This window comes from Emydura macquarii, unplaced genomic scaffold, assembly GCF_026122565.2.
Source record: "Emydura macquarii macquarii isolate MOO-44397 ecotype Brisbane River unplaced genomic scaffold, CSIRO-AGI_Emac_v2 contig_71, whole genome shotgun sequence".
In the NCBI taxonomy this organism is placed as follows: domain Eukaryota; kingdom Metazoa; phylum Chordata; order Testudines; family Chelidae; genus Emydura; species Emydura macquarii.
In genome coordinates this window covers 1,918,898-1,937,718 of record NW_027130208.1, presented here as the reverse complement: position 1 = coordinate 1,937,718, position 18,821 = coordinate 1,918,898, and the positions used below count along the sequence as shown (strand labels likewise).

The 18,821-nt window shown below is 41.0% G+C and overlaps 1 long non-coding RNA gene across 1 annotated transcript; it reads right to left on the bottom strand.

Moving 5' to 3' along the window:
- Positions 1-341: 341 nt before the first annotated feature.
- On the bottom strand, positions 342-18,254 carry LOC137147744 (uncharacterized). Its single transcript, XR_010918323.1, has 3 exons — positions 18,140-18,254; positions 5,117-5,170; positions 342-500 (listed from the first exon to the last, which is right to left on the bottom strand). It is a non-coding gene; the product is annotated as an uncharacterized lncRNA (long non-coding RNA).
- Between the last annotated feature and the right edge of the window lie 567 nt (positions 18,255-18,821).

The window sequence follows — 18,821 nt, the reverse complement described above, 5'->3', positions numbered from 1 at the left end:
ATCTGTTTGGTGAAATACCAGCTGACAGCCATGAGTACTCTGGTGGCTGTCTCAAGAGAGAACTGGTGCCAGGGACGACTGGCACAGCCACATAGGATTAACATTACTGTGATGAGCAGCCAGCAAAACTGGCAGTTCTATCAAACAGCAAAGAGAACTGAAGGAAAACTCAAAACATCCCAGGAGAGGAGAATAAAGGGTCTGGTACGCTAGATCATGCTGATAATAGATTGCGGGGACCATATTATGATCCACAAAGAAAAACTGTTATGTTACAAAATCAACATATATTAAAGCAAAATCTGTATAAGTGATTGCGGTTTACAAGTCTTTGAAGTAAGATTGAGCTGCAAACAACAGCATGTGCACTACATAGAAGAACAATATTGAGCCCAGGCAGCTGGATTAGTGCACAAGTCATGAGATGCTAGTGGGACTGAAGCAGGATGCCTCTGCAGAGCTCTCATCCACATACCTGTAAATGTTGGACCATGAGAAGTCTAGGAGTAAAAAGGAGAGGAAAATTCATTGGCCAGCCATGAAAATAGCTAAAATATGTAAACAGATGGGGAGTTAGTCATTAGACTACAAATGCATCAGAAGAAGTGGCAGAATTATTTGACAATTGTGTGCAGTCATTCTTGTGCCAACTTTGTCCTTTAGCTTAAACAGCTTTTCTCCCTCCCTGGTGTTTACACAGTCCCCCCTCCCTCAGCAGGGGGTTGGACTAGATGACCTCCTGAGGTCCCTTCCAACTCTAATATTCTATGATTCTATGATCTATTTATAGAGAGCAATTCGATCCTCTTTCTCTCTCTTTGTTTTTTCTCACTCTTTGTTTTTCTAGGCTAACCAAGCCAACACCTTTCAGTCCCCTCCGATAAGCAGCAGCAGCATTAAGCACTTGCAACCCATGCAATTGCAAGGAGCCTCAAGGCAGCGAGGGGACCCCCTGACATGGTAACTCAGTTACTTGATCCTGGTGACAAACGGAAAGCCAGAGTGAAATGTATTGCTCAGCATGATGACATAGGGACACAAACCCCACCTAGTGTAATGGCAGCAACATCCGTATGGGGCCCAGAATTGAGTTTTGCAGGGAGCAGCATGGGACAAACGCTGGCACTGCTCGTAAGATAGTTTCTCTGTTCCCCTGATCATTTTAGTAGCCTTTCTCTGCACTTGTTCCAGTCTGAGTTCATCTTTCTTGAACATGGGTGACCAGAACTCTACACAGCATTGCAGATGAGGTCTTTCTACAGTGACATTAATACTTCCGTATAACTACTCGAAATACCTTGTCAGACACATCCTGTAATCACCTTTGTCTTTTTATGGCAGCAATATGCTGGTGGTTCATAGTCACCCTGTGATCAACCTATTCACCCAGATTGTTTTCCTCTGACATTCGATACTGATGAGCTACCAGCTTATAGCAGTAATTCTTGTCACTGGTCCCTAGGTGCATACCATTGCATTTTGTACAATTAAAATTTCATCACATGCATAAACCTAGGTCTGGGTCATCTTAAGCAGTCTTCTGACTACTTCTGACTTCTTGTTCTGACTGACCAACATGGAACAGAGCTCACAGTCAAAACTTCATCTGATTTAACACAGAGCAGAGATATGACCCTTTATTTCTTTGCCAGGTAAAATTCCTATTGAAGATCTGGGCCCAAGTATGGGATAGTCACTTTCAATAGTATTTTGTGAGGAAACAAACAAAGCTCCAAGCAGGCTAGCCAAGTTATGTATGACCAAGAAACATTACATTTGCTCCTATTTCCCATTTCTTGTTACAATAAGTGATGAATTACATTACACTGATTAAGTAAATAATAGTATTGTAGGGGAGGATGGAAAGAGGGGGGGGAGGTGTGCGCTCACATTTATTCATTCTGGGAGTGAAATCCTTGCCCCACTGAAGTCAATAGGAGTTTTGCCATTGACTACAATGGAGCCAAGATTTCACCCCGAAATAATTACATAAAATGATTTACACTTATATTAGAAACTCCTGGTAAATGAGTTCATATCCTCTTAACTAAAGCAGATTTAAAAAACTACACATATGGATCAGTGTAATATGTGTTAATTGGTTAATGTAAGTAAAAATGTATTACCACATTTATTATAAAACTGATATTTCAGTCTTTTGGTGGGTATTACACCTTCACAAAATTCCTTTGAATACTGAATATGCTATAAATGGCAGTTGTTTAAAAAGGATGTAGGCAGAGACACATTTTTGGAAAGGTTTATTTATGTCATTTTGTTTTTTATATAATGTCAGTTTTTCACATGCTTAAATATATTAAGTGTACAGAATGGTTTATAAAGTATCATTTCAAACTTAAGAACATCCCTCAAAATTACAAATTAATTCCTCAAATGCAAAACAACTTCATTTCCTTAATCTGACTATGTTTTCTGCCTCCAACCCAACCAGTACCTTTTCTAAGACAGAATACATAGTTAGCCAAGCAGAGTATGTACTTTTATGACTACCCCATTTGAGATTCCCAGGGGAATTTCTACTTCTGTAAAGAGCATCCAAATGTCACAGGAAGTTTCTCTTCTGCTTTGTATAACCAATTTCTTCATTTTATTACTCATTTATTGTGTGATGTTACAATTAACTAACATGTCATGTCATATATAATCATTGTATATTGAATAGATTTAAATTGTAGGATTATAGAAGTATAAGATTGATCAGTAGTCAGAAGGGATTAGTATGTATTAGGTATCTAAGTAAGTAGGACTGAAATACAAGGCCTACAGGCTGAGGCCTGTAGGATTTTAGCTTAGCCATACTAGGCTTTAGGCTTAAGAGATGCTTGACATAAGTAAGTGACCAAAGAATATCCCGCTTCTACAAGATGACAGGAAAAGATGTACCAGTAGGTGGTACTGAGAAAAATTAACCGCAAGATTAAGTTTTGATTACAAGATACCTGATAGTCACATTTTTCTAACACATGCTGTAACTGTAGGGTACACAATGTGTGTAAATGCTAATGAGAATAAAAGTAGCTATAAGCAACCTATGAAAAATGGGGCACCCCGATACTCTTGGAGGACACATCATAGATAAGGAAAAATTGGACTGACTTGTTCATGCACATCTCCAGGGAATTAGGTATAGTCAGAATCACATTATAAAAGAGGGTGCCTGGATTGGGAAAAATGAGTTACCTTCAGGAAAACTCCAGCAGGAACCATCTCTCTATTGATGATCAATCTGTGAGGGACCCATAAGACCTTAAGACTATCTAGGAAGACTTGAGTATGACTATAACTGTATCTTGTGTATGGATATGTTTAGGATTTATATATGCTTGGATAATCATAACCTTGTAGATAACTTTAATAAAATTGATAAGGCAGACTAGACAATTGTAAATGTCTGTGTTACTTTCCTTGGTCTTCATGTGTTCCTAGAGACTCTAAATCTGAGACAAATGACAGAGGTAACTTTCAGTCTGAGCTTGAAACTGTACCCACGAAAGCCATGTGTTTACATTAGGGACAAATACATCTCAGCAAAAAGGAGCACTTGATATCTCAGGCTGATTGGAATGCATTCATCTGACAGATTAACATTTCAAGCAATAACAGCAAAGAACTGATTAATGCATAAAGCGCTCTCTCTTATGGTTTTATAAAGGTCATATTAAACTGCATGTTCTAGTAAAGATTATCTCCTACTGAAAGCTCCTTATGTGCTTATAAACATGGAGAAGACACATGTTGGTAAAGCCTTGAGAAAGGTATTACAACAATATACATTTAGCAACATTGTTTACTTTTCAATGAATTTGCTGGTTAAATTAGCCAGAAAGGAGCGCAAAGGTCTATACTCAAGCAACAACCATTCAGCAAAGCATGCAGTGACCATTTAACATTAACATCAGGAGCAGAGAGCTAATGGATACTTTTCACAATGGAGAAAATGAAGTGCTGGAATAAGCAAGAACAGAGATGGCACATGATTTGCACAGCTAGTCAAATTATTTGTTGCAAAACTTTGTTGTGAATTTAGCCTCTTTTTCTTGGAAAACCAATCCTGATTTTTGCAAAGACATTCATCATTTGGACGAACAATTTTCAGCATGGCTTATTGCATCCTGTTCTTTTTGAGGATTCACTATTCATAGTGTGTTATTGGTCACTTAAGTCACATGGTATTGTAACTATTTCCTGATTGGATGACTGAAATTTTTTAAGGTAAAGAATGAGGACTTCTAGCATGAATTTTTGGTTGAATATCAGTTTCTGCTAAAAATAGTCTTAAGATTCACAAACGATTTTGGGATTCACTAACACCTTGTAGTTCTTCACATAGTCACACATAATGAACATTTTCAGATTCACATACATCTTGTATTTCATGTGTTCCTATGTTGCTGGGTCCCCAAGAATACATAAACCAAACTCAAACCTTTTTATTTATGAAAATATTTGCAAACTAATTTCTTAATATTTAACTAGCTGTACTAGCTATACAGTTACAGCTAAATACTATATATTATTTTGGGGGACTACACTGTCTAGGCCTGATGGGGCAAATGCTCTGGTGATATAAATAAGCAAATGAAGTAACTAGAGGTGTGCCCATTTATACTGGCAGAAAATTTGGCCTAGTAACGCCATCAGAAAAATGCTAATTACAGCAGTGTTGCAAATTGCCATGGTATTGCTCAGGAATGTATACATAAGGTGTGTTGCATCGCTAGACTTTATTTAAGAATAGGAAATCTCATAGTTTGATCCTGGTAAAATGTTTGTGTTAATTTATCTTTTAATCAAACTCCTTCATGACTAATTGTCACTTATTTTAGAAACAGTGAAAAAACTATTAGTATTTTATATTTATACAGTGATTTGCATCTGTTAGAATAGGATAGCACTATACAACAAGCCGATTTCTGAGGGAGGGACATTATAATGGCAGGCTCAGGAAGCTTTCAGACAATAATTTTTGACATATATACTACATATACTGAAGGTAGGAAACTGTCACACAAAGTCTGAGGTCTTATTTTCCTTTAAAACAAAAAAGGGTTGTAGAACATAACTAGTATGCTCAAAGTCCCCCCCTTCCAAATACCTGTCAGATTTTGATGGCTTCCCATGGAACGCAACAAGGACTTCCTGACTCCTCCTGAAATGAGAAAGATGACTGTTCATTGAGAGAAATGACTCCTCCTGAAATGAGAAAGATGACTGTAGCTGTGCAAAATTACAGTTCATCAGTAAATATAATACCATCATTGCCTCCAGTATGAAATTAACCTATCATCACTACACAGTATATAATTCATGAATTGCTAACCACTGTCACATGTAGCAGCCATGAAAAAGAAGGCATCTGCAAATCAACACCAGATATCTGCAAAAAAAATGTCACCCACAATCTTATAAAAGTGGAACTTTGATCAAACCTAATAACTGCATCTTCCAGTTACCTCTGTAATGGAGGATTTTAAAGCTTGGAGAAATCAAAAGAAAATAAACTGCTAACGTATGCTGAGAACATCCATGGAGAAGAATATTAATGTAGAAAGAGGGAGGAAATCATCAGTACAGACCCTACAAAGCAGACTACTTACTTATATCACAGATATGATGCAACTTATTGATGGCAACACTGTGGCTAAAATACTGAGGAAAAATAGAGAAATTAATAACAAAAGATAGGATGCTAATAGTGTAAAAACTAAGAAACAAGGAGGAAAAGGATAGGAAAGCAAAGCCTGCGCTAGCAGAGATAGGGAACTGATAGATCAAGCAAAAAAGGTTTGAGAATGTCAAAACAATGAACCATGATGGCGGACACTGCATGAGCTCTTTATGGTGCTAACCTTAGCAAACCTGGAGCAGCTAGTTCACTAAATACTGGAGATCAGGGTGGAACATAACATATATAAAAACAGAAATACTATATACAAGTTATGTTTTGCCATAAACAAAGAGCAATCATTTGCTTTCAGACTCAAATGCTTGTGCAACCTTAATTCAGCTTTCTTGTGCACACATTATGATATAGTCTTTAATTACATGGTCACATGCTATTTTTTCCATCAGATATCTTTCCATGCACAAGAGGGACAATGCTCACTTCCAAGGGAGGTTTTAGAATCCCCATTATTGGAGGTTTTTAAGAGCAGGTTGAACAAACACCTGTCACAGATGATCTAGGTTTAGTTGGTCCTCACCTTCAGCTGCAAATATAGCTGAGGATTTGATCTTTTACAGGGAACTGAAACATGAAAAGAATGTCTGTAAATAGCCACAAAAGCAAGAAGCTTTAGTATTGGTTTGTTCTGGTCCTCTTTTTGTGATCTCTGCACATTGGCATGCTGGCCCTTACATTTTTCATTCCTTCAGTCTCGCTTTGTGGCAGAGGTACACATTACACCAAACCTTGTAAATGTACCAATCAATTGCCCATTTCAGAGCAAATATATTACTTGCAAATAGCACTGCTAGTGGGGGTTTGTTTTCAAAGAAAATTCAGTTGAGGTACCCCATCTTGAAATTTTGTAAACCTGTTCTGTGACCAACTCCTTGACTCATTATTAATCTTTTGATTTATATTAATCTGATTTATAATCACTTAAAATTTTGTTGTAGTCAATGAACTTATTTGTTTTATTTAAAACAGTGCATATGAATTCAGTGTGTGTAAAGACTTCGCTTGGAGTGACAGAGCTGAAGCATATCAATTTCTTTAATAAATTGATGGACGAATGTAAATGACCTTGTTCCTGGGGTTGCATCTGGAGCTGGGAGTGTTTGCTGAGGGTCAATCCCACGAGCAGCTGGACATAAGTGCTCCTTCACCAGGCCAGGGACCAATTACTCGCAGGAGACTGGGGGTGGGCTGACCCAGGAGTGAGTTGTTGACCCAGCAAAGTGAAGTAAGTCGGGTCCAGGAGTGAGGAATTGGGGTGACACAGCTACACACCAGTCCAGATTGCAAGGGGTAAACATCACAGGAGTGGTGTGGAGAAAAAGCACCTTCCTGCAAGTCGTCTTCTCATGGCTTGAAAATGGTGTAGCAATGGGTGATAGTGGAAGCTCAGATGCCCGGTGTAATGTTAGTGCTGAATAGTAGTGAGTGTGGTGCAGAGGGTACGGTGCTGTGCTCAACTTCCAACCATTGTTGTTGGTGATGCTTGGATATTGTTGGTGCTGGCGTGGTTGACTCAGTCGGCATGGTATGCGGTGCCACTGTCTCCCTGAGTTGCTTGGCGCTGTCTCAATCAGAGCCAGTGCTGTCGGTACTGATGGCAGGGGCATAGGCACCATGGCAGGTCTCAAGGCCATTTTTTCTGAAGTCAACAGTGCCATGGAGGTAGAGTCTGACTTGCTTCTCAGCTCCATTGCTTTCTGTTGGGGCTTGGCCGAGGTTCCGGTGTGGATGGTGCCGGAAGTGCTCAGAGCATTGAAGGTGCTCACTCGTGAGGCGATCACTGAGGGAAGCAACCTGGACAGAGACCGCTTCTTTTTAGGCGCATCTCTATCTGGCAAGGTCTGGGTTCTTTTCCTCGGTTTTGTGGAGGGCTGAGCCTTGTCTTTGTCCTGTTTCTCCATGGACTTTCCTGGGGTTTTTTGCCCGGGGTCGGCAGTTGGTCTGAGGGATTTTTCTATTAATATGAGCTTAAGGCAGAGGTCTCTGTCACCAGGCTCTGGCCTTTAAGTTTGTGCAATGGATGCACTTTCTGAGACATGCCCTTTCCCGAGGCACCAGACACAGAGAGTGGCTGTCTGAGACAGGTATTGCATCTCAACAAGATCCACATCTTTTAAAGCCTGGGGAACCAGGCATTATTGAATAGTTTCTCCTTTGTAGAAAGAGAAAAACTAAGTACCCACTACATTACTCTAAAACTAACTTATTCTGGCTAAACTACTAGCGTTATATTAATGTCTATAACAAATTTAAACCATTTTTCTAGGTCTGTCAGTGACACCGCTGCGGAGCTCCGTCTCAGGTCAGGGAGAGTTGAGAAGGAACTGTGGGGGCCAGGTTGTGCACGCGATATATGAAGCACCAACAGCACTGTGAGATGATTACAAGACAGCAGTAAGATGTTTTTGGGTATTTCTATAAAAGAAGTATGATGTTACCTGGATCTGTCAACTTGGCCTACAACATAAAAGGGCCATATAAAACATATGCATAATTATGTCAAGTTGCCAGTTTGGATGAAGCATCATAACAAGGAGATCAGGACAAGGCAATTAAAAATATTGCTTTTTCTGCCAAATCAGAATGATCACGCTGGGAGTTGAGTACAAGCCAATTAAAAAATATATTTATTTGATGCTGCTTTCTCTCTCTTCCTCTTGTCATATTTCAATTTGTTATCTGGTGGCCCTGAAACTATGAGCTGTTTTCAAGGTATCACCACAGCCAGCAGCAATTTTATTTTATTAGGCTCCTCCAAGCAGCCCATGCACCAAGCCATTTCCACAGTGTGGGAACACCGATCTCTCCTCTTAAGTAGTTTACTCCATTGCCTCTGTCTTCTACCTTTTCTAAATCCTAAATTAAAGATGAAATGTAAAAATGAAAGAAAAGTCTGGGAATTCATTGAGCCTGATTCTTTTCTCATCTACACAAGTTGTACACAATGTAACTCCCATTGACTTCAGTGGAGCTTCTCCTAATTTACTCCAATAGGAGGGATATCAGAATCAGGCCTCAGCATTTACATTGCACACTGGATTTTACAGGCCAAAAAATGACTGATAAATTATGAAAAAATAAATACAGCAAAATTCTCTTTTGGCCACTTTAAAGCTTTCTGCATTTCTTCCAAAAACTCCTTGTGAGCTAACTAGATCCAAGCAACACCCAACACCCTCTTCCTTTCTTCCATCTTCGCTCCCTTCCGGCTCAGCCCACTCTCCTCTCCCTTCTTTGCCCCTCCCCCATGCCAGAACATTTTAGGGCCCTTCGGGGTTTCCCTCTGCACTTCTGCCCACTGTGAGTGGCTTTGCTTATACTGCTGGCCAATTACTTCAGGTTCACCTTTCTCCAGGCACTGGAATATCACAAGCCTTTTAACAGAACCTAGCCCAAATTTTATGGTGAGTTCATAGATTCCAAGGCCAGAAAGGACCACTGTGATTATCTAGTCTGACAACCTGTACAACACAGGCCATGTAACATACAATTCTTAGAACGGATCGTTTAGAAAAACATCCAACCTTGATTTAAAAATTGTCAGAAATGGAGAATCCACAAAAATCCTTGATAAATGGTTTCAACAATTAATTAGCCTCACTTTAATAATTTATGCCTTGTTTCCAATGCAAATTTGTCTAGCTTCAGCTTCCAGCCATTGGATCGTATTACACCTTTCTCTGCTACATTGAAGAGGCCATTGTTAAATATTTGTTTCCCATATAGCTACTTATAGACTATGATCAACTCACCCCTTAAACCTCTCTTTGTTAACCTAAATAGATTGAGCTCTTTGATTTGATTACTATAAAGCATGTTTTTTTAATTCTTTAATCATTCTTGTGGCTCATATCTGAATCCTCTCCAATTTATCAACATTGTTCTTGAACTGTGGACACCAGAACTGGACACAGCATTCCAGCAACAGTCACACCACTATTAAATATAGAGGTAAAATAACCTCTCTACACCTACTCTAGATTCCTTTTATGGCCACAGCATCGTACTGGGAGCTCATGTTGAGCTGACCCTACTTAAGTCAACAGAGGCACCAGGGGGGACCTGAACAGAATTTTGCTCCTTATCTTTACCTTAGGTTTGCACTCTACTGAAAGAGGTCACATTCTGGAATGGTTGCTCCTAGGGTTACATGTAATGGGGACCCTCTCATCTCACCAATATACAAAAGAAGAGTGAGCTGTCCACAGCAGCTTTCTTCATTTCCCCAGATCTCATGAAGGACAAATATCTTTGAACAATTGGGCCCAAGTTCTATAGACCATTTGGTATAATCATGATGTCTCTGCACAACTCACAACCCCCTCCCCCCAGCCACGCACACAAGCCTTGAGCATGTTTATCTCCTGTACTATGCTACCATTAGTTCCTCTAGCATCCTGTCCTGCATGCTTCTCTCCTGTCAGTAGATGTTTGGAACTCCTGGCAGGGAAGCTAATGCTAAAAATATCAGCAAGGAAAGCATGCTGTGCAGAACAGGTGCTCCCTCTCCCAAACCACTCCCACCCTCACTGCAAGCCTCTGCAGGCAGAGACTCAACACAACGAGGCTAGTGACAAACCACTACATGATGGAAAAAACTGCCTTCTCACTTTTAACTGGCCCCCAAAGCCTAGTCCTTTGCACTTATTCAAGCTACCCACTGGAGAGGAACATATAGTCTTTGTTGTTGTAGATCTGTGAAATTCTTGTGAAAACTCAAATAATCAGTCCACATGAACAAGTGTTGTTGCTGTTATCTCTAATAATGTAAACTGGTAAGCAAGCAATGCATCTCTTCACCTGCATTATCTCTTATGAGGGTAACTACTCATGCATAGCAGCTGCAGAGTACTTACAACATTGAACTCATTAATTTAAAGTGGGCCTTATAGTAATCAACGTTATTCACACTGTTTTTTGTACAGCAGAAGCAATTAATCTAAAGTCACACTTAATTCATGTTTTCCAAGTGAACAGTGTACTCATGTCATCTTGCCTGCTCTTAAGCAGCCTACATATGCATGTGCGGTTTTATAAAGGGCATGTGGTGAAAATTTTGTTTCAGTGGGCATGGCCTTTGTTTATGCTCCATGACATGTACATTTTTAAAAAAATTGCTAACTTCCTGCTAGAAACATTTTTATGGCAAGTACATTCTGGTTTAAAATAAATGCAGTCATGACTTAGTGTTATAGCCTGCACTCACTCCACAGGGCACAGCCTTAGGCAGGTCCTAGAGACTCTTCCGCTCCAGCACTCACTAACGTTCCTGATTCTACAATGATTTGCTGTTACCATGGCCTAACCCTCCATACGAGTCAGCTTTCAGTCCAGACCTCTTCTGCAGCTAATAGAAAACAAGTTAAATCTCAACTTAAAATAGCCAGCTGGACATTAAACTCATAGTATAAACACTAGCCCTTCCTAGAGACCTATGGCCAGTGTTGTCAAGGTTAGGTCCCTCACTGGGCCAGGTTACTTAGGTAAGGACAAGATTACTCTTGCCTCTCCTGGCTTCACCTAGAACTGGCATCTAGTAAATGCTGTCTGCCCTGCTGAGCTCTGATTGGCCTCCACCTGTTCCTGGCCTTTCTAGGTGCCAGAAGACCAACTCTCGCTGGTTCTGCCTGCAGTTGATTACGGGAGGCCTCTCTACACAACCCTTGGACATCTGAACTCACTGCTCCTCCCTTCCAGCAGCGCTCGTTCTTAGCGCAGAGTGTGCCAAGGCAGTGGGGCTTGCGGCAGGGGACCGCCAATGCCTGTACACCACACCACACTTAGTAAAAAAAGCATAGTACATGTATATTGGCCGGTTTTTACTATGACCGCTTTTTATTACAGAACTGACTGTGTCTGGAAGAGGAAGTACACGCCTGTTTTGCACACAGATCCAACTCATGAGCACGTCAGAGGGCTCGGATGACTGATTACTCAGTTATAACACTGTAAACATGGATTTTTATTCCATGCCAAAGAAACAAACAAAAGGCCTTGTTTACATCAGGAATAAAAAGATAACCCCATAACCATATAGGTATTTAATAACCCAAATCTCCCCTACAGCTACACTAAATCTTTCCCTTATAAAACCTACAAAGCAACATGTTTCTGATATCCATAGTGTGGAACACTCTATACAGTTAGTAAATATTGAGGGGCAGAGGAAATGTACAAGAGAGAAGACAGGCACATGAATGTTCAAAATCCACTGCATCCATCATCTTTTGAAAGAGTAATCTATAAATATAAAGTGAATTACCAGAGCACAAAGCAGTTTAGGGGGAACTTATTGAACCATGTTAAAAGTGACTTGAATACTGATATTGCTTATACATGACTTTTTATATCAAAAGGTTGAGGATAGTGTATCAATGTCATATGCACTGCATTATTTAATGAAAAGTTGCACTGGGTTTATACTCTTAATTTATTTTCATATTGTGGTTTATTTTATATCAGTTCCATGTTGCCTCCTCTTAGACTTGATTCTATAAGGAGTGACCTCAACTCCCAAAGAAGTCACAGAGTTGCAGATGCTGACCATTTTTCAAAATTTGTCCCGGAGTTTGTACATTTTTCTGCATTTCTATGTGTGTGGTGTTATTTGACGGCATGTGTGCTGTGTGTGTATGTTCTCTTCACCAAAAATTAATTCAAAAGAAGTAAAGTAATCACAATAGTCCTTTGTATGTAGGGCATAACGTAAGAAATGTTAAACCATAACAATGTGAACAAGAAATAAGTAAAATATACAGTTCCAATAACTAGGTTTAAATCTGACAGATGGATGAGCTAAACCAAACTATATGGCTATTTTTTAAATCTTTTCAGTGAAAAAATGGTATGATGGAAAGAAGACAAAAATCAGAATGAGTAAGGACTCGTTTTTTTCCTGTCTCAGCACATAAGAACATAGGAAATGCCACATCAGAACAGACCATTTTGGGCTGTCAAATCCAATATCCTGCGTCTGATATACTTGATATTGCTCCAGAGGAAAACCTCCATAACACTCTTCTCTATTGTTTAATGCTGTGCCATAGAAGGTGAAAGAATTCCTTTTTGACTCCAGATAGTCATCAGTTTATGCCCTCAAGCGTGAGGATTTTTAACCTAGCCAGTGTGACTGCAAATATTATTTCTCTTCATACAAGTACCTAACCCATTTTAAGTTCGCTAAACTATTTGCCTTAATGACCTATAGCAGTGAATTTCACAGATTAAATATACATTGTATATAAATTCAGGCAGTGATCAGATAGATAAAAGGCTATATGGCAAAGCCATCAGTTTTTAAGGGTGAAACCCTCTGATCTATTGAGGGTAAGATGAAAATAGTTTCTTTCCAGACTGACAACTCCACTGTATAACTTACAATAGACAATGTACTGAGTGTATCATATAAATGAATGTAAACCAAGTTCTGAAGAAATCAAGGGCAACTTAATTGCATTATATAAAGATCAACTCTGTAGCATTAAAATGGCTCCACTGGATAAACAAAAGCAACTAATGCTATTTAGAGTTCCTACTGATTATTAGTTTTTTTAATAATCTAAACAATCATAATTATTTAGTACTCAAGTAGACATCAGTGAAGTAGTTTCAAAACTCTCTGAGTTAAATGAGGGCTAACAGACAATAAAAGAGATGGTACAATGTCTCCTGATACACTATAAAAGCTGAAATAAAACTACTGATACACCAAAATAGTTATGTGGTGTCAGAATAGGACTATAATTATTCAAATAGCATCTTAACAGCTGCAAAGAAAACTCTTAGCTTTAACATAATTACAAGAACAAAGCACAGATTGCCCCCATACAATAGTAAAACAAGATAAGCTGCCACTTTTCCTAGATGCTCTCATTTGCTGGCATATACATTAATGAAATGCTCTGAAGGAATAGAGTTCATTAGCACAAATGTTGCACAGAGCTGTTAGGTCTTCTTTCAGTTAATATGTTTATTGGCTATTTCCATACTTTGTTAAACAGTGTACTTGTAAACAAAAACCTGTTGCCCTAAACTAAACGAATCACAAATATAATTGAACTTAGTATTCATTGCTCAATGCAGTTTCATACATCCAAGAAAACTTCCCCAACAACTGTGGCTAAAGGTCGGTGTTTTCTTGTTAAATTCTTAGTTTTCCTGGTTTTCAAGGTTCAAAAGGTACCTGAATAATTAACGGTGCTGAAATTTGGCAAATATGCTCTCACTCTGATACATGCTGGATATGAGTCCATACATGCTGGATATGAGTCAACAGTGTGCCCTGGTTGCCAAGATGGCTAACGGCATATTGGGCTGCATTAGTAGGAGAATTGCCAGCAGATTGGGGGAAGTGATTATTCTCCTCTACTTGGCATTGGAGTACTCTGACCAGTTTTGGACCCTCCCTATAGAAAGGATGTGAACAAATTGGAGAAAGCCCAGCAGAGGGCAACAAAAATGATGAGGGGCTGGAGCACATGACTTATGAGGAAAGGCTGAAGGAACTGGGTTTGTTTAATCTGAAGAAGAGAAGAGTGAGGAGGGATGTGATAGCAGCCTTCAACTACCTGAAGGGGGGGTTTCAGGGAGGATGGAGCTAGGCTGTTCTCAGTGGTGGCAGATGACAGAACAAAGATCAATAGTATCAAGTTACAGTGGGGTAGGTCTAGATTGGATATTAGGAAAAACTTTTTCCTCAGGAGGGTTGTGAAGCACTGGAATGGGTTACCTAGGGAGGTAGTAGAATATCCATCCTTAGAGGTTTTTAAGGTCCAGCTCGACAAAGCCCTGGCTGGGATGACTTAAATGGGGTTGGTCCTGCCTTGAGCAGGGGGTTGGACTCGATGTGACCTTCTAAGGTTCCTTCCAACCCTAATATTCTATCAGGGATGGTCTGGGTATAGTTGATCCTGTCTCAGCACTGGGGGCTGGACTAGATGACCTCCTGAGGTCTCACCCAACCCCACGTCTATGATTCTATCATGTGATGAGAAGAGACATGATTTGACTACTAGTTCTGTAGAAATGTATTAATATACACAAAGAATAATTCAGAATACATTCACAGATGGTATTTCTCACTTTACTTACTACTTCAAAGAAAGTATACAGTTTCCACTGTCATTCACAGTCCCTCTCCCCCTTCTTACTCTACTCTAGCCAGTGACTTAGTAAGTCTGGAATGATAGCACAGAGCCTTGGGACCTCCTGTAGGGTGATAAGATGCTTTCTTACTTTGTCATTAGGATTACTATTTATTAGTTATGATATAATATAAGTGTACATGGTATTTTACAATAGATACATTGCAACAGTCAGATAAGGGAATCCCAAACTGGAAGAGATGACAGTCTGAAAAGGCATAGGCAGGACCAATTCAGAACAATGCAGTACAGAACAGAGTGACAAATGGTCATTACAACTGAAATAGAGCTTTACACAGCAGGGGAGGCCACTCGGCATACATTAACTGGCAGGCTGCTCCAAGCCTAACTGATGCTCTCAAATAAGTCTGAGTCAGGAGTGGGTGAAGAAAATTACAGTAATATTCCCATAGATTCTCAGTCACAATATATACGTGGGAGGACCTTTAAAGAAGCTTTTTTTAATATCACATCAAATATTCTGCTGCACACTGAATAATCTAAATGAAGTCAATTCAGTTACCAACATAATGCAGCTAACATTTGCATTCTACTTCAAAAGAGAGGAGAATTTACCCTGCCTTGTGCTTACGGTCTTTCCCTCAGGAAAAAAAAGAGGAGTCCATATGTTGGTATTTCCTATTGTGAATTAAGGTAAAAATGTGTTTTCATTGAACCATTTTGTAAAGTGAATTGGTTTAAGTTTAGAGCATAGTAGGATTGTACCAGAAGATAAGATAGATATCGATTTGCATTTTTTTTCTAGAAAATTATTATTCAAGCTCTTACTAAAAGCGAAACACACACATTTTAGGAGTTCTAATCAATGTATACTGTATAGAGGCCTCATTTTCAATCCTGATGTTTGTACATCATTGTCATGAAGAATTAGTAACCCTGCAATATCCGAAGAACAATTCAAATATAGCAATAAAGCCAGCAATTAAAGAAAATGGTAACAGTGGTGTGAGGGAGCACAGAGACTACCATCAGGCACAGCAGGGGTTAAAGAAAGCCTTTTGGTTCAGCTAGCCCTGCCCCACTATACCTGCAGCCAATGCCAGGCCTGGAATGGGGAGAAGGCAGGATTTTTTCTGTGCCTGCGGGGATAGATCAGTGACCAGCCAATGCAGCCACTTAAGGGAAGGAGGAGGAGCTCCCCTGTCAAGGGGCTGCTGCAGATAATCCCTGATACCTGGGGCAACTGACTAGGTGAGCCCCAGTAAACTGGACTAGCAGGGCTATGCCCCAAACTAAAGAGAGTCGTAGGAAGTAGCCCAGGGAAGAGGGTCTTGACTCCCTGCTGGGAGGGAGACCCATCTACCCTGTTTAGGGGTGATCTACACAGGGACCTGGATTGGGACCTGGTAGAGAAGGAGGCCTGGGTCCCCTTATCAGCCCCTCTGGCCTTTCAGACTGAAAGACCAGTGCTCTATCCACTAGGCTGCCTAAAAAGTGGTCTAAATCAGGTGAAAATGGCAACTGAACTAATGAGACAATTCTATAGCAGTCACTTCACACATCATGAACTAATGAGACAATTCTATAGCAGTCACATCTTCACACCTCAAAAGCATGACAGGCTACTCAGTCTACACTGGGGCTAAGTTTTATGATGGTTGGTTACCTGCTGGTTTTTACATTGATTAACTGTAATTTTTGAGTGACAAGGTGCCTAGAGCAAAGGTTACGTGCCTTTTTGGTACAACTGGTAGAAATCTAAACAAATAAATATTACAAAGATTTTCCCTCCCCCAATAACTGTTTACTTATCACAGTCCTGGTTGGCAAATGTCCTGAGCAGGCATTTAGCTGCTTCCCCACACCTGTTGCTCTCACAGCTGTTTGCTCCACTTACCTGCTTAACCTCAGGCTTTTCTGCCCCAGTCTCAAGTTTTTATGGAATTTCTCAAGACTTCAGGCCCTGCCACCCTGTCACATTAATTTCAGAAACTTTTGACAGAGTTGTGTGAAATGAATTTTAACGTCACTTTAGCTTAAACCGCATAAGGTTTCACTACCATCTGTCTCTCCAAATCAGCCTAACAATTCTTTTGCTGCTAATACCTTCTCTCTTTTTGTCCTACCTCTGTAAGCTATTTTTGTTATAAACTGTATCCATTTTAGCATTATGGTTGTCCTTAACTTCTAAAAAGGATATTAGAATTGGAAAAGGTACAAAGGGCAACAAAATAATGAAGGGTATGGAACAGCTTCCGTATAAGGAAAGACAAAAAAGACTGGGACTTTTCAGCTTGGAAAAGATACTGAGGGGACATGATAGAGGTCTATAAAATCATGAATAATGTGGAGAAGTGAGTAAAGAAATCTTATTTACACCTTCACATAGCACAAGAACCAGGGGTCTCTTGATGAAATTCATAGGTAGCAGGTTTAAACCAAACAAAAGGAAGTACTTCTTCACACAATGTACAATCACCTTGCAGAACTTGTTGCCAGGGGATGTTGTGAAAGCCAAAACTATACAGGGGTTCAAGAAAAGAATGAGATACTTTCATGACAGATAGGTTCACCAATGGCTATTAGATGATCAGGGATGCAACCCCATTCCCAGGGTGCCCCTAGCCTCTGGCTGGCAGAAGCTGAGAGTGAAAAGACATGGGATGGATCACTCAATTGCCCTGTTCTGTTCATTCCCTCTGAAGCACCTGGCATGGTGGCTGTCAAAAGAAAGGATACTGGGCTAGATAGACCACTGGTCTGACCCAGTATGGCTGTTCTTTAACACCCAACAAACTCTGATCAGTACAATCTATAATGTAATAAAACAACACTGGAAGTGATGTCATCTAAATCTCAGAGTAACATGAGATCCATATAAATCTCACCACTGGTTTAACTCTTTCTCTTTCCCTACCCTTACTATACTATCATTGTACCCTATTAAGAGGCTGTAGAAGTTTAAGGATTAATTTTAATCATCAACCAGGGATGGGTTACTGAGTTATAAATAATACTCCCCTCCGTACGAATGCTCATATATACTCAAGAAAAAGCATTCAAATTATATTTGTATGAAAAGGCAGTGAGCCTTCACAAATAAACACAGCTCTCAAATGCACTGCCATGGCGAGAATGTCTGACTAAAATCCGATTCTAAAACTCTGAATCAGATTTGTTGTGCACAGGCTGTCCCTAGGGATTCAAATATTTTGAAGCGATTAGAAACCATCCACCTATCTTTGCCGGTCATGTTACACTAAAGGGGACTTGCTTCTCCAGTCTTCTTTTCTTGGAGGAAAAACAGGCACCTCTAAGTCTGTTCCAGTGCCTTAGAAACCAGGGATTTGATACTCCCTCTCCGGCCGGCCACAGCAGCTGCGCTCCCACTTGGACAGATCAACGCCTCTAAGGCAAGCGGGCGACGTATTTGGGGAGCTGGCATTGCACAGCAGACCCTCCCTAGAACACCCTTCGCAACAGTGAGCGAACACAGTCCCCGCAAGCCAGCCCCGCTGGGGTGAGGGGCGGGGACCCTGGCAACGCCCCCGTTTTGTCTCTACCCCCGGCTGTGGGGGAAGCGCTGCCAGCTCCCGAGCACTCTGCCCGGGGGCCCAGCCCCAGGGATCCGTCCCGTCCCGTCCCGTCCCGTCCCCCCCACCTGCCCGCGGAACTCCTGGCCGCAGCAAAGGGCTTGGCTCCCCGCGGTGCCTATAGCGACGGGTGCGCGGTATTTGCTCCAACGTCTCCGGGGCGCCCCGCTCAAGGAGACGGCTGGACGGCGGTCACCTTGTGCTGTGCCCTCCCGGCTCGGCTCCGCCTCCCAGCCGGGCTCCGAGTCCGCTCCTACCCCGCCCCCGGCCGGCAGCCCCCGCTCGCCGCCTCCGTTACCTCAGCGGCACGCACCGAGCGCGGGCCCGCCGCCGCCTGCTCCCCCCGCACCTCCCGTCCCCAGCCCGCCCTAGACGTGGTGCCCGGCTCAGCCCCTGCCCGGGGGGCGCTGCCTGCGGGGA